This window comes from Parasteatoda tepidariorum, chromosome 1 (assembly GCF_982258835.1).
Source record: "Parasteatoda tepidariorum strain Cologne lab strain chromosome 1, Ptep-v5.0, whole genome shotgun sequence".
NCBI classification, from domain to species: domain Eukaryota; kingdom Metazoa; phylum Arthropoda; class Arachnida; order Araneae; family Theridiidae; genus Parasteatoda; species Parasteatoda tepidariorum.
Genome location: NC_141755.1, coordinates 24,911,692 through 24,924,342, shown reverse-complemented (window position 1 = coordinate 24,924,342; position 12,651 = coordinate 24,911,692). Strand labels below are relative to the sequence as shown.

Genomic DNA, 12,651 nt, shown 5'->3' with positions numbered 1-12,651 from the left:
TAATAGAACTTCATTTTAGGACTCACATATTAAATATCTTAATGCGTCCATTATCGAAATTTTCTTTGTCAGGGTCTATTTCAAAACTCATTCAATCTTGGTAAACTGCTTTTTAAAATGATTGAAATCATTTATACTGATGAATTCATTATTTAACTGAAGTGCAATAACGATCTTCAAAATTTAAACCAACGCAAGTAGATGATTTGGATTCAAAATATTCCATTATTTTTTTACAACAAGAAATATCTTTTACAGTTGCAAATTGATCAATTTATATTTTTTGAATAACAAAAGAAATATTTTTCTTTATTGCTTTTTTATTTAGTTCTTTTACCTATTAATTTTATTCAGCTTACAAACTTCATACAATAAAAGAAATTTCTAAATTCATAATTTCATTTTTTTTAAGTGCACAGCGTATTTTAGTTTAATTCGTTACCTACTATTTTAACGTAGTTATTTTCATTGAATCTTAAGAGCAGAAATGACTTAACTTACCACTACTTATTTAATTTTACATAATAAAGCATTGATAAACTGAAATGATAATAATACAATTATACAATAAACAATTATTGTAATAGGTATAAAATTTACGAGTAATTATTTTATTCAAAACTAAATTAAACAATCATTATTGTATTTATATCTAAAATAAATTATTAGTAAAATCAATCATTTGTTTTAATTATAATTGTAATCAATGATTTGTATAATCCATCATAAATATTTACTTTGAGGGTAATTCTTAATTTGACTGATATCTTTTATCTTGCTTTTGCATTTTAGCCTGATTTTAGCCTGATCTTGCTTATGCATTTTAGGCATAACCTGATTCTTTAACTTTAAATCCATATAAAATAAATTATACTTTTTAATATTTAAGACGTACCCTGATTATTTACCTTAGTCTCATAGCTTTGCATTCCGATATATTATTCTTATATCTATTTATTGTTTATAATCTTTACCTTAAGAAATTCTAATTTTTGATCGATATACTACACAGTATTCTGCTTATTTTAATCTATAAAACGTTATGTACCTACAATCTATCTGCAAATTGAGTTTCTAAATCTTACGGCAAATTTAAAGGAAAATAAAAAATCGTAATGCTAGATTATATAATTAAAATTAAATATATGACTCCCCATATACTGCAGATGATAATGAATAATTAAAAAGATTTGTTATCTCAGGCCTTTTATTATTTTAATCTTGATGGAAAAGCAATTGGATTATTTTCCTAATCTAAGCATTATATCAATCTCGTTATTTTTATTAATCTACATAATATAACGTTCTCATTTATTACATTGTTACAATATATGCAAGGGAAAAAGCATCACACTTTTATTCATAAATTTCTAATATATTCTTAATCGTATCTTTATATTTTATCCATTTAGCATTATTTACCATTTAACTAAAAGTCATTAGTATGGAAATAATAATTCCCAATTTATGTAGAAATTTTTTTTTGAAATTATAATTACAATTTGTGTTCCGAGAACACAAATTTATATAACATTCTATTTCATTATCTCATTACAGTATATAGATCAAAAAGCATTGCACTTTGATTTAGGAAGTTGTATTATATTTTTTATTGTATCTTTTATTTATCTATTTTTATTGTATCTCTTCTATTCATTTAGAATTATTTAATATCTAATGGAAAGTGATTTGCTCGAAAATAATAGTTACCCTATCGCATGGAAAACCATTTTAGTAGTTAATTCCTAACTTGTAGTTAATAAGAAAGTAGTAGTTGTAAGAAAACGGAAACTTATAATATAATATTAAAATTCTGAAAAATGCAAGTATATATAGGTTCAAACTCATTGCACTTTGATTCATAAATGTGCATTATGTTCTTATTCGTAACTTTATATTGATTTATTTAGCAATATTAATTTTTTTTAAAAAGATCTTTTATAAAAATAATTTCCCAATCGCTTAGAAAAGATATATATAACGATGAGTAAATTCTATCTTCAGATAATGTAAATTTATAATAAAGCATTTTGTTTCATTATATTACTACAGCATATAAGTTGCAATGCATTACATTTTGATTCATAAATTTGTATTATATTATTTTCCGTACCTTTATATTTTATTCATTAGTGTTATTTAATATTTAACGAAAATTCATTTATATGAAAATAATAATTTCTCTATCACATAGAAAAAACTTTTGTGACAACAATTAATATTAATATACATTTCCAGTTTCCATATTACTACAAAATTTAAAGGTCAAAATGCATTGCAAATAGATGCATAAATTTGCATTATATTCCTTTTCGTATCTTTATATTTTAATCATTTAGCATTATTTGTTAATAAACAAAAAGACATCAGTATTAAAACAATAATTCCCTATTCTCATTTAAAAAATGTTTAAAATTATAATTAATTTCTATATTCCGAAAGCGTACATTTATAACATAATATTACTACAGTAATAATAGTACAGAGTCGTAATAGTACTACAGTATATAGGTTAAAATACATTTCTCTATTATTCGTAAATTTCTAATATATTTTTAATCGTGTATGTATATTTTATTCATTTAACATTATTTACTACTTAACGAAAAGTAATTAGTGTGAAAATAATAATTCCATACTCACATAGATAATATTTTTAAAATTATAATTAATTTCTACGTTCCAAAAACGTAAATTTATTATTTAACATTTTGTTTCATTATAGAACCACACTAAATGAGTTAAAACGCTTCGCACTTTTTTTCATACATTTCTATTATATTCTTAATCATATCTGTATAGTTTACTGTTTTATCATTATTTACTATTTTACAAAAAGTTTTTTGTGTGAAAATTATAATTCTGTATTCTCATTTAAAAGATTTTTAAAATTATAATTAGCTTCTATGTTCCGAAACCTGAATTTATAATATAAAATTCTGATTTATTATAGTGCTACAGTTAAGACACATTGCACTCTTATTGAGAAATTTCTAACCTATTCTTAATCTTATATTTATATTTTATTTATTCAACACTATTTACTATTTATTCAACACTATTTACTATTTACAAAAAAGTAATTAGTGTGAAAATAATAATTCCATACTCACATAGATAATATTTTTAAAATTATAATTAATTTCTACGTTCCAAAAACGTAAATTTATTATTTAACATTTTATTTCATTATAGAACCACACTAAATGAGTTAAAACGCTTCGCACTTTTTTTCATACATTTCTATTATATTCTTAATCATATCTGTATAGTTTACTGTTTTATCATTATTTACTATTTTACAAAAAGTTTTTTGTGTGAAAATTATAATTCTGTATTCTCATTTAAAAGATTTTTAAAATTATAATTAGCTTCTATGTTCCGAAACCTGAATTTATAATATAAAATTCTGATTTATTATAGTGCTACAGTTAAGACACATTGCACTCTTATTGAGAAATTTCTAACCTATTCTTAATCTTATATTTATATTTTATTTATTCAACACTATTTACTATTTACAAAAAAGTAATTAGTGTGAAAATAATAATTCCATACTCACATAGATAATATTTTTAAAATTATAATTAATTTCTACGTTCCAAAAACGTAAATTTATTATTTAACATTTTATTTCATTATAGAACCACACTAAATGAGTTAAAACGCTTCGCACTTTTTTTCATACATTTCTATTATATTCTTAATCATATCTGTATAGTTTACTGTTTTATCATTATTTACTATTTTACAAAAAGTTTTTTGTGTGAAAATTATAATTCTGTATTCTCATTTAAAAGATTTTTAAAATTATAATTAGCTTCTATGTTCCGAAACCTGAATTTATAATATAAAATTCTGATTTATTATAGTGCTACAGTTAAGACACATTGCACTCTTATTGAGAAATTTCTAACCTATTCTTAATCTTATATTTATATTTTATTTATTCAACACTATTTACTATTTACAAAAAAGTAATTAGTGTGAAAATAATAATTCCATACTCACATAGATAATATTTTTAAAATTATAATTAATTTCTACGTTCCAAAAACGTAAATTTATTATTTAACATTTTGTTTCATTATAGAACCACACTAAATGAGTTAAAACGCTTCGCACTTTTTTTCATACATTTCTATTATATTCTTAATCATATCTGTATAGTTTACTGTTTTATCATTATTTACTATTTTACAAAAAGTTTTTTGTGTGAAAATTATAATTCTGTATTCTCATTTAAAAGATTTTTAAAATTATAATTAGCTTCTATGTTCCGAAACCTGAATTTATAATATAAAATTCTGATTTATTATAGTGCTACAGTTAAGACACATTGCACTCTTATTGAGAAATTTCTAACCTATTCTTAATCTTATATTTATATTTTATTTATTCAACACTATTTACTATTTACAAAAAAGTTATTAGTGTGAAAATAAAAATTTCCCATTCACAAAAGATTTTTAAATCTGTAATTATTTTTTATGCTCTGAAAATCTTAATTTATAATATAACATTCTGATTCATTACAACGTTACTATATATAGTGCAAAACGCATCGCACTTTGATTAATAAACATTTGCTATATTCTTATTCGTATCTTTATATTTTATTCATATAGCATTATTTAATATTTAATTAATGCCATTTGTGAGAAAATAATAATTACCAAATTAAAAAGAAAAGGTTTTTAAAATTTAATTATATTCTACCCCAAAAAACATAAATTTATAACATAAAATTATGTTTCATTATATTACTACAGCTCATAAGTTGAAATGCATTGCATTATGATTAATAAATTCATTTGAAATATTTGTTATAAAATTTATTTTATATTCTTATTTGCATCTTTATATTTAATTCATTTAGTATTATTTTACATTTAACGAAAAGTCACTTGCGTGTAAATAATAATTACCCAATTGCATAGAAAAGATTTTTATAATTATAAATAATTTCTATGTTCAGAGAACGTAAATTTACCATTTAGCTTGCTGACATTCTTATAAATAATCTTGTGGGATTTGTGAGCCACAAAATCTTTATGCAAAGTATGTGTTCCGTTCAGCGTCATTACTTTTCTCTGTTAGTGCACTTCACTGAATTCAATCTTAGGGGAGAAAATCAATGATCCCACCACTGAATATTATTCAGATTACTCCGTCGTTTGAAATCTCAAACATACCATAAGCATTCTTACTCAGGACTGCTGATTATTACGTATGTTCTGTATATCACTTTATTTTATACAACTTTTGAAGGAGTTTTCAGTAAACTTGCATCATTTGCAACTCTTATTCAAAAACTATGAGTAATCATTTTCAATGATGCGTGACTTGATTTGAGAGAGATTATTTCTGGCGCATATAGAACTAAATGTTTCAATTAAAATAACTTATTAGTAACTAGTAATTGATAGTTAATTACGTTTCTAAATTGCTTTAGTAATAAAATTCAGTAAAATGAAACTTCTTTTAACGTGAATAGTCATTTTCAACATTTTTATTTTGAATCACGTTAGAACTGATAGAATAATGTGTTTGAAAATCGATATCAATGATTTAGTAATTTTTTCAAATTTAAAAATATTTAACCAATAATAAAACTAGGGTTTACGCGAATTTTCTAGACCGTTCTTTAAAAAAAAAAAAAGTTAAATAGAAAATATCTTAAACTTAACCCACAAAACCGAAATTTAAGAATCAAGTTATAGTAGTTTGTATTACAGTTATTGCATCTGACGTAATTAAAAAGTTGTCACAAGCCTTTATCAGTTTTAACTTGATAAATTGTGCAGATACCTTGTTCAGTGTAACACCAAAAATATTCCTTTACACTACTTTGCACAAAAAGTAGCTGATACCATTTTTGATATTCAGTTACACTAAAATTTATTATTGCAGTAAGATAACAATCATATAAGATCCATGAAATTTCTTTTTACGATACAATACAAGTCAAAGAATTATTAATTTAGGAAGCATGTATTCATTAACTCTTAAAATAAGTATATCCTAATCAACAGACGCAAACCACAGAGAGTATACCAAGATAAATTTGAACTAGGTCTAACAAAACAGAAGAGAATAGAAATTAAATATTATAAAATCATTTAACACAATTGATATATTTATGCAAATATTCTTATGCGATATAATTTTTTATAGTATAATTAAAAACAAGATCTTTATAACAGTTAGCTTCTGATTCTGTGGAATGTACAGTACTGACTACGGACATTCGCCTTCTCGTACCCAATTGTAAACAAGCAACCATTGTGATCTAACGGTTTTCAAAAGTATGCCAAAATTAGAGAAAAAATTCATGAATGAAATTGATTCATCGGAGCTTTGTGCAAGCTTAATTACTGATTTTTAGAATTGACTACACCCTTTGAAATGCGTATGAATTCTCTATTTGATATTAACTTGAAATAAAGTAATCATTCACATAACTTTTGAAATTTTTAACTCAAAGTTCGGTTAGTATGTCCCCGCAGTTTTTACAGTGCAGAATTTACTTTAAAAACAAGGAGAAAAAATATTAATCTTGAATTTCAATGGTATAAAGGGACTTTGTTGATAACTCAAAGAATTTAAGAGGACATTTTTGCTTTGTTTCTCTTTAACAAATTTTGGCTATCACTCGATCGTAAACAATAGGTCGTAACTCTCAAACTACGATAGGTACATAAAAGAATTCTTGTTCATAATTCCTGAAAAGTACATTCCCAATCCTAAACTATAGTCGTAAATTCGCGAAACTTACGAATGCAAGAAATTTCGTAAAATTCAGAATGTTGACCGTAAATTTATAGAGCCAGCTCTATTCCTTAAGAAAAAGAACCCTCTGCCCGCAAATACAGTGAACTTCGGGAAAATTAGTAGAACTACCATTAATTCAAAAATAATTCTTTTCATTGAGGAACATTCAAGTGCCTATAATTGTAACGAATTTCTGAAAAATTAATAAAGTTGACCATTAATTTACTTGGCCAGCTCTCTTCTTCGAAAGAAAAGAACTCCGAAATAAGAAAAAAAAATTAATACAGACTGAATTTCTTCCATTTCTTATGGTGTTTAGTGCATCCGACTATAGATCCAAAGGAACCGGGTTCGATATCAGCGGGTACCAAAGAACGTCTTACTTTCAATGGTTACTACTTTGGTTCACCTCGATTCGACAAACATATCGCTTGAAACTCAATCAATGTAATGACCTGCACTGAAGATATAACTTCCATGAGGGTAATGGTTGTTTCTTGGTCAGGGACCATATTTCTTATGAGACAAAATTTACGGCCAGGCCTGTTTTTTTATGTTCTCGGTGGCTTTACGGGTATTACTTTATTTTTTCGGTCAGTAATAGGAGCACTTTTTGCAGTCACTGACAGTAGTATATAGGGGAAATTTTTTACGGTATAGATAAAAGCAGCCAAAGTTTAAAACAATAAAAAGTTGAAAACTGCTTTCCCATCTAAGTGAGCTAATAGCAATAATTCCCTTTTTCCCTTTTTATGTTTTTTTTCGGAAATGGCTTTCGATTCTTTATTTCAAAGAATGTTAATGTTTTTTTCTGAAACAATCGGTTTTGGGTGCTTCGAGGAAATTTTGTGAAATTAAAATATTATATCGTAATTATAAGCTATTGTAATAAGGTTATAAAAATTATTTATTTAAACAACTTGAATAATGTTTTCTTTTAAGTGAATATTACTTGATTGAGGAAACATCGCAATTAAAACGCTAATTATAAAGCTGTTTTATGAGTTAAAATAGAAACTTCAGAAACAAAACAAATCATACAAAAAAGCAATTAAAAAACGGAAAGAACACTTTTCTACTTCATCCTTCCTGAAAGCATTAATAAGGCAAAGCCTTTCATCATCGTTTTAAGTAAAAAGTAATTAGTATTTGAATATATAATATTGATCCACAAAGTCTCATTTAACACTAGGCTTCATTAACAGTTATAAAAAATTATGCGTTTAGCATGGCAATAATAATTTTTAAAAATTATCTCCAACTATTAATCGTTAAAAAAATTATCTATTTAATGTAACATTTAAGATCACAAAAAAATGTGAAATAATCATAAATATAGCATAAAAAATGAAAATGGTTTTTAATTGTTCTTTAGTCTATGATCATTATTAAACCAGTACACTCGAATCTCAGTATTATGAACCACGTTAACACTAATTTTTCGATATCAGGGAAAATTATGAATTCTCTTAGAGTTTGCTTCGAAATACAAAATCTTTGACAGCATCACCCTATGTCGTCAACACCATTGATGCTGATTATACTTGTAATAATCAAACACAGGAAACTGAAGATAAGTAACTGATAAGAACGTGTGGTAAAACAAATTCTTGCTTGATTAGAGCTGCAAGTTAGGAAGTCACTTGTGTTATAAAATTATTTATCAATTCTTATGGAAAACTCTTTCTTTGGGATGAAACACTCCTACCGGTATTCGGAGGAACTTTTGAAGTAGACTGTTAGGTCAACTATGTCTTCGAAATCATGTACATCAAATTTGGTGCGGACTGATTTAGAATTTCGGACATACTTATAAGCATTTTGCTTTATTTATATAGATTATGGTTCATTTAAAATTAAATATGAATTGTATATAAATACCACGCTAATTAAAGTAATATCAATCAAGGTCGTGCTCTAGGGAGAGGGGGAGAGGAACAATTGTCTCAGGGCCCAAATAAACTTTATACAAATAATTTTGCCTTCTTTAATTGCTTTTAAAAGAAATTTAAACGCAATTCCTTTAACTCGTAATAAAAACTACAATTTTGAATAAAATATCTTAATTTTACAAAATATTAATAACAAAACTCTTTTTTTATTTTGAGAAAGAGGCCTACAGCAAATTTCGTCCAGGAGTCAGTAATACCAGTGTCCACCTTTGATATTAATGTTTTCTTGTCAACTTAATATCAAGATAGGTCCTCCTCTTCTTGCATAACTCTTAATGAAATGCAACACGAGAGTAATAATATCATCAAGAAAAGATTATTTACCGAAGATATATTTGGGAAAAGCCTGTATCCTCTTTCCTCCCAAATACATAATCCTGCCTCTTCCAGGACAGTCTATGCCATCCCCAGAATATTCATTTGACTTGTTCATGACTCCGTAAGCAAGATTATCAGCAATAAATGAGCATAGCATTATGAATTGTTCTCTAAGTCTCAAAATGGCCGCGATTATTCTTCTCGCATTGTTGCAAATTACACGAATATTATGGCTTTTGTGGGATTAAGAGACCAAACATCGTCAGGGTACAATTTCATTATATTTTCTTTATTCCAAAAAGCATTGATTACTTACCAGAAACTCTTAGGTCTGGTAATAAACTCGCTTGATATATTTATTCCCTGTAATACTCATTTAGAACGAAATTATCTCTCCAACTCATCCCTAGTGATAAGGAAAAATCTATTTTTACGAGAGATGAGTTTTAAAGAGCTGTTTTATAACTGAAAAAGTTGTTAAAAATCCCAGCTTTTGTCTTACCTCTTAAACAATCGCTTTCCTTAGCTGGTAATTTAGAAAGTTGTAAAATTTCTAGTTTAATGAATGTTTTCGTAAATGCTTCCGCAGTTTTTTTAAACTTTTTTTGGTAATTTTCTCTGCGACGTGTTTAAACTTTAAATTGCTTGATACAAAAGACAATATTTTTGTTTTAAAACAAATCTTGTTTTATTTTTGAATAATCTTCCAAGCTTTTGCACTAAGAAAGCAAATTATAATCTTATAACTATAAAATGATTTTTAATATAGGATAAGAATTTCTTTTTGTGTTTTGTAACTTCAAGTACACCAAAACAATATGGAAGTTACTGATATGAAAATAATTACAACCGATATCTAAATATTATATATGAAGTTCTTTTTATCAAAAACAATGCTAAATATGTCCTGCACTGTTCGCTCCGTTCACCAACACCTTTAGTACTTCTCATTTATTATTATATTTATTATTATATTTTTTTTAAAAGGTCAGAATTTTTTTAAGAACAAAATACCATTTCACATTAAATTTGACTGTTAAAATATTTTTATTATGATATGGAAACTACATCTACAGTTTCCAATGGTATTAGATTTTAAAGTTTAATACAAGTGAACCGCAATTACCACAGTGAACTCAAATTATTGGCTTTTTTTCTGGTAATAATAATTTTTGTCCAGCCTTTCAGTCATGCTTCCTTTTATATTCATATGTCTATTTGCTATGACTTCCTTTTCTATTTTTACACATTTTCACAGAATCTTTTATCCTATGCCATCATTAATTTTTTTTTAAGGAATTTAGCGTCATTTTGTTTGTTAGTTTGAGATACAGATACAGAAACACCTAAAATACCTGGGATGCATTCTCGATCCCGAATTTACAAGTAACAAACATATTGATTATATTGTCTCCAAGGCTAGGAAGCGCCTAAATATTATTAAGTGTATCGCTGGTAGGGATTGGGGAGCAGATGCAACTACTCTTAGGACTTCCTACCAGGCTCTTGTTAGACCAATTCTAGAATATGGCTATCCTGTCTACTGCTGTTCTTCTCAATCTAACTTAAACAAATTGGAAACGGTTCAACTGAGCGCCGCTCGCATCATCACTGGACTGAAACGTAGCTGCCCTTCAGAGATCGTTCTTTACGAAGCAGATCTGCAACCTCTTAACTTCAGAAGGCAAGCTAATTTAGTGAAATATTACAATAAACTTTCCAGTTTAGACCAAGGCAATTTAACTGCTATTTACCTAAATAATTGGACGTGCAATCAAAGGCTAAAGAAAAACAGTCCTTTTAGTCATGTTAAATCACAACTGCTAATCGCTGAAAATATTGAACCTCCTTATCTTCATAGAAATCTCAGTACTTGCTTTCCAATGTTAGTTTCCATGAAAGCCTCCCTACCATGCTTGATAAGAAAGACAGTGTGCCTGACTTCCTCAGACAATTGTCCCTGGAAATCATCAGTGAAATCCCTCCAAATGACATCGAAATATTCTCTGATGGCAGTAAAATGGATTGACAGACTGGCAGTGGAGTATTCATTGAAACACCTCGAGAGAACTACACTCTTCATCAACGAAAACCCGATTTTTGCTCCGACTTTCAAAGCGAACTAATTGCAATCGACAGGGGACTAGAGAAAATCTTGAGTGAAGGGCACCTTGGAAATACTTGGATACTATCTGACAGCCGTAATTCAATTCAACACCTCAAAAATTGGGCCCTCATTGGAGATAAAACCAGTTTTTCGATCTTACAAAAAGTAAAGCTCATTTCCCAGCAGCATGAGGTCCACTTTCAATGGATCCCGTCCCACGTCGATATCCACGGCAACGAGTTGGCTGACACTCTCGCAAAGAAGGGACTAGACCATCCAGTCCCCTCCACCTCAGAGCTTACATACCTTGAACTTTTCGCAAGGCAAATGGCCCAGAACAAGCAAAAGTGGCTGCTTCCACCTACTCACTACTGGTATAAAGCAAAAAGACCAGGACTCTCTCTATCTCTTCCTGGTGACAGGCAAACCAACACTTGTTTATCCCGACTGGCCAGTGGACACCTGAAAAGTCTCACATTTTCTGCTAATCAAAAGATCTTTCCTCTTTGCCCTAAATGCCAACAAAACCAGGCATCACCTGAGCACATCTTGAACTGTTTAGGACTGGACTGGAACGACATTCATTCCTCTCCCATTCTGGTTTCGGATTTTCTTAATGTCAACGGATTTATTGATCTGGTCTGACCCCGTCAGACCAGATGGGAATTAGCAACAACAGCAACAACAGATACTTCTCACTTTATAAACACTCACTTATCTTACTTTTTCTTCTTTTATTATTGTGTCTACTTTTTTATGATACCATTTTCTACTTTTATACATTAGTTATCTGCCACCATCAGAGATTCGGGAGATAAAGCCAAGTTTTTACTTTCACAAAATCTTCTATCTTATATCATCATTGATTTTTTTAAAAGAATTTTGCGTCATTTCGACTGTTAGATCGAGATATAGATACTTTTCACTTCATAAACACTCACTTACATCACTTATAAAATTTATTCGTGTTTATTTTTAATGATACCCTTTTCTATTTTTATACATTTATATAATACATTTATATAATACATTAGTTTTCAGTCACCATCAGTGATTTGGGCTACATTTGAAATTAAATTTTTATTTTCACAAAATCTTCTATTTTACATCATCATTAATTTTTTTAAAGAATTAAATCATCATCATAAATTTTTTTAAAGCTTCAATTTGACTGTTAGATTGAAATACCGATACTTCTCACTTTATAAATACTCACGTATATCATTTTTTTCCTCTTTTATTCACGAATTTATTTTTTATGACACCCTTTTCTATTTTTACACATTTCCATTTTACATTAGTTTTCATCCACGGGCAGAGATTTGTTTAAAAGCCACCATCAGAGACGATGTTTAACACTAAATTTTTATTTTCACAGAATCTTCTATCCTATATCAAAATAATAAAAAAATTTAAGAATTTGACGTCATTTAGACTGCTAGATAGAGATACTGATACTTCTCACTTTGTAAAGAAGCATTCTTGTATTTATATTTTTTA

At 27.5% G+C, this 12,651-nt stretch overlaps 1 protein-coding gene across 3 annotated transcripts in view; it reads left to right on the top strand.

Moving 5' to 3' along the window:
- LOC107437872 (calcium-activated potassium channel slowpoke-like) overlaps nt 1-12,651 on the top strand; it is a 222,539-nt gene that overhangs the window by 108,807 nt on the left and 101,081 nt on the right. The window lies entirely within an intron of this gene.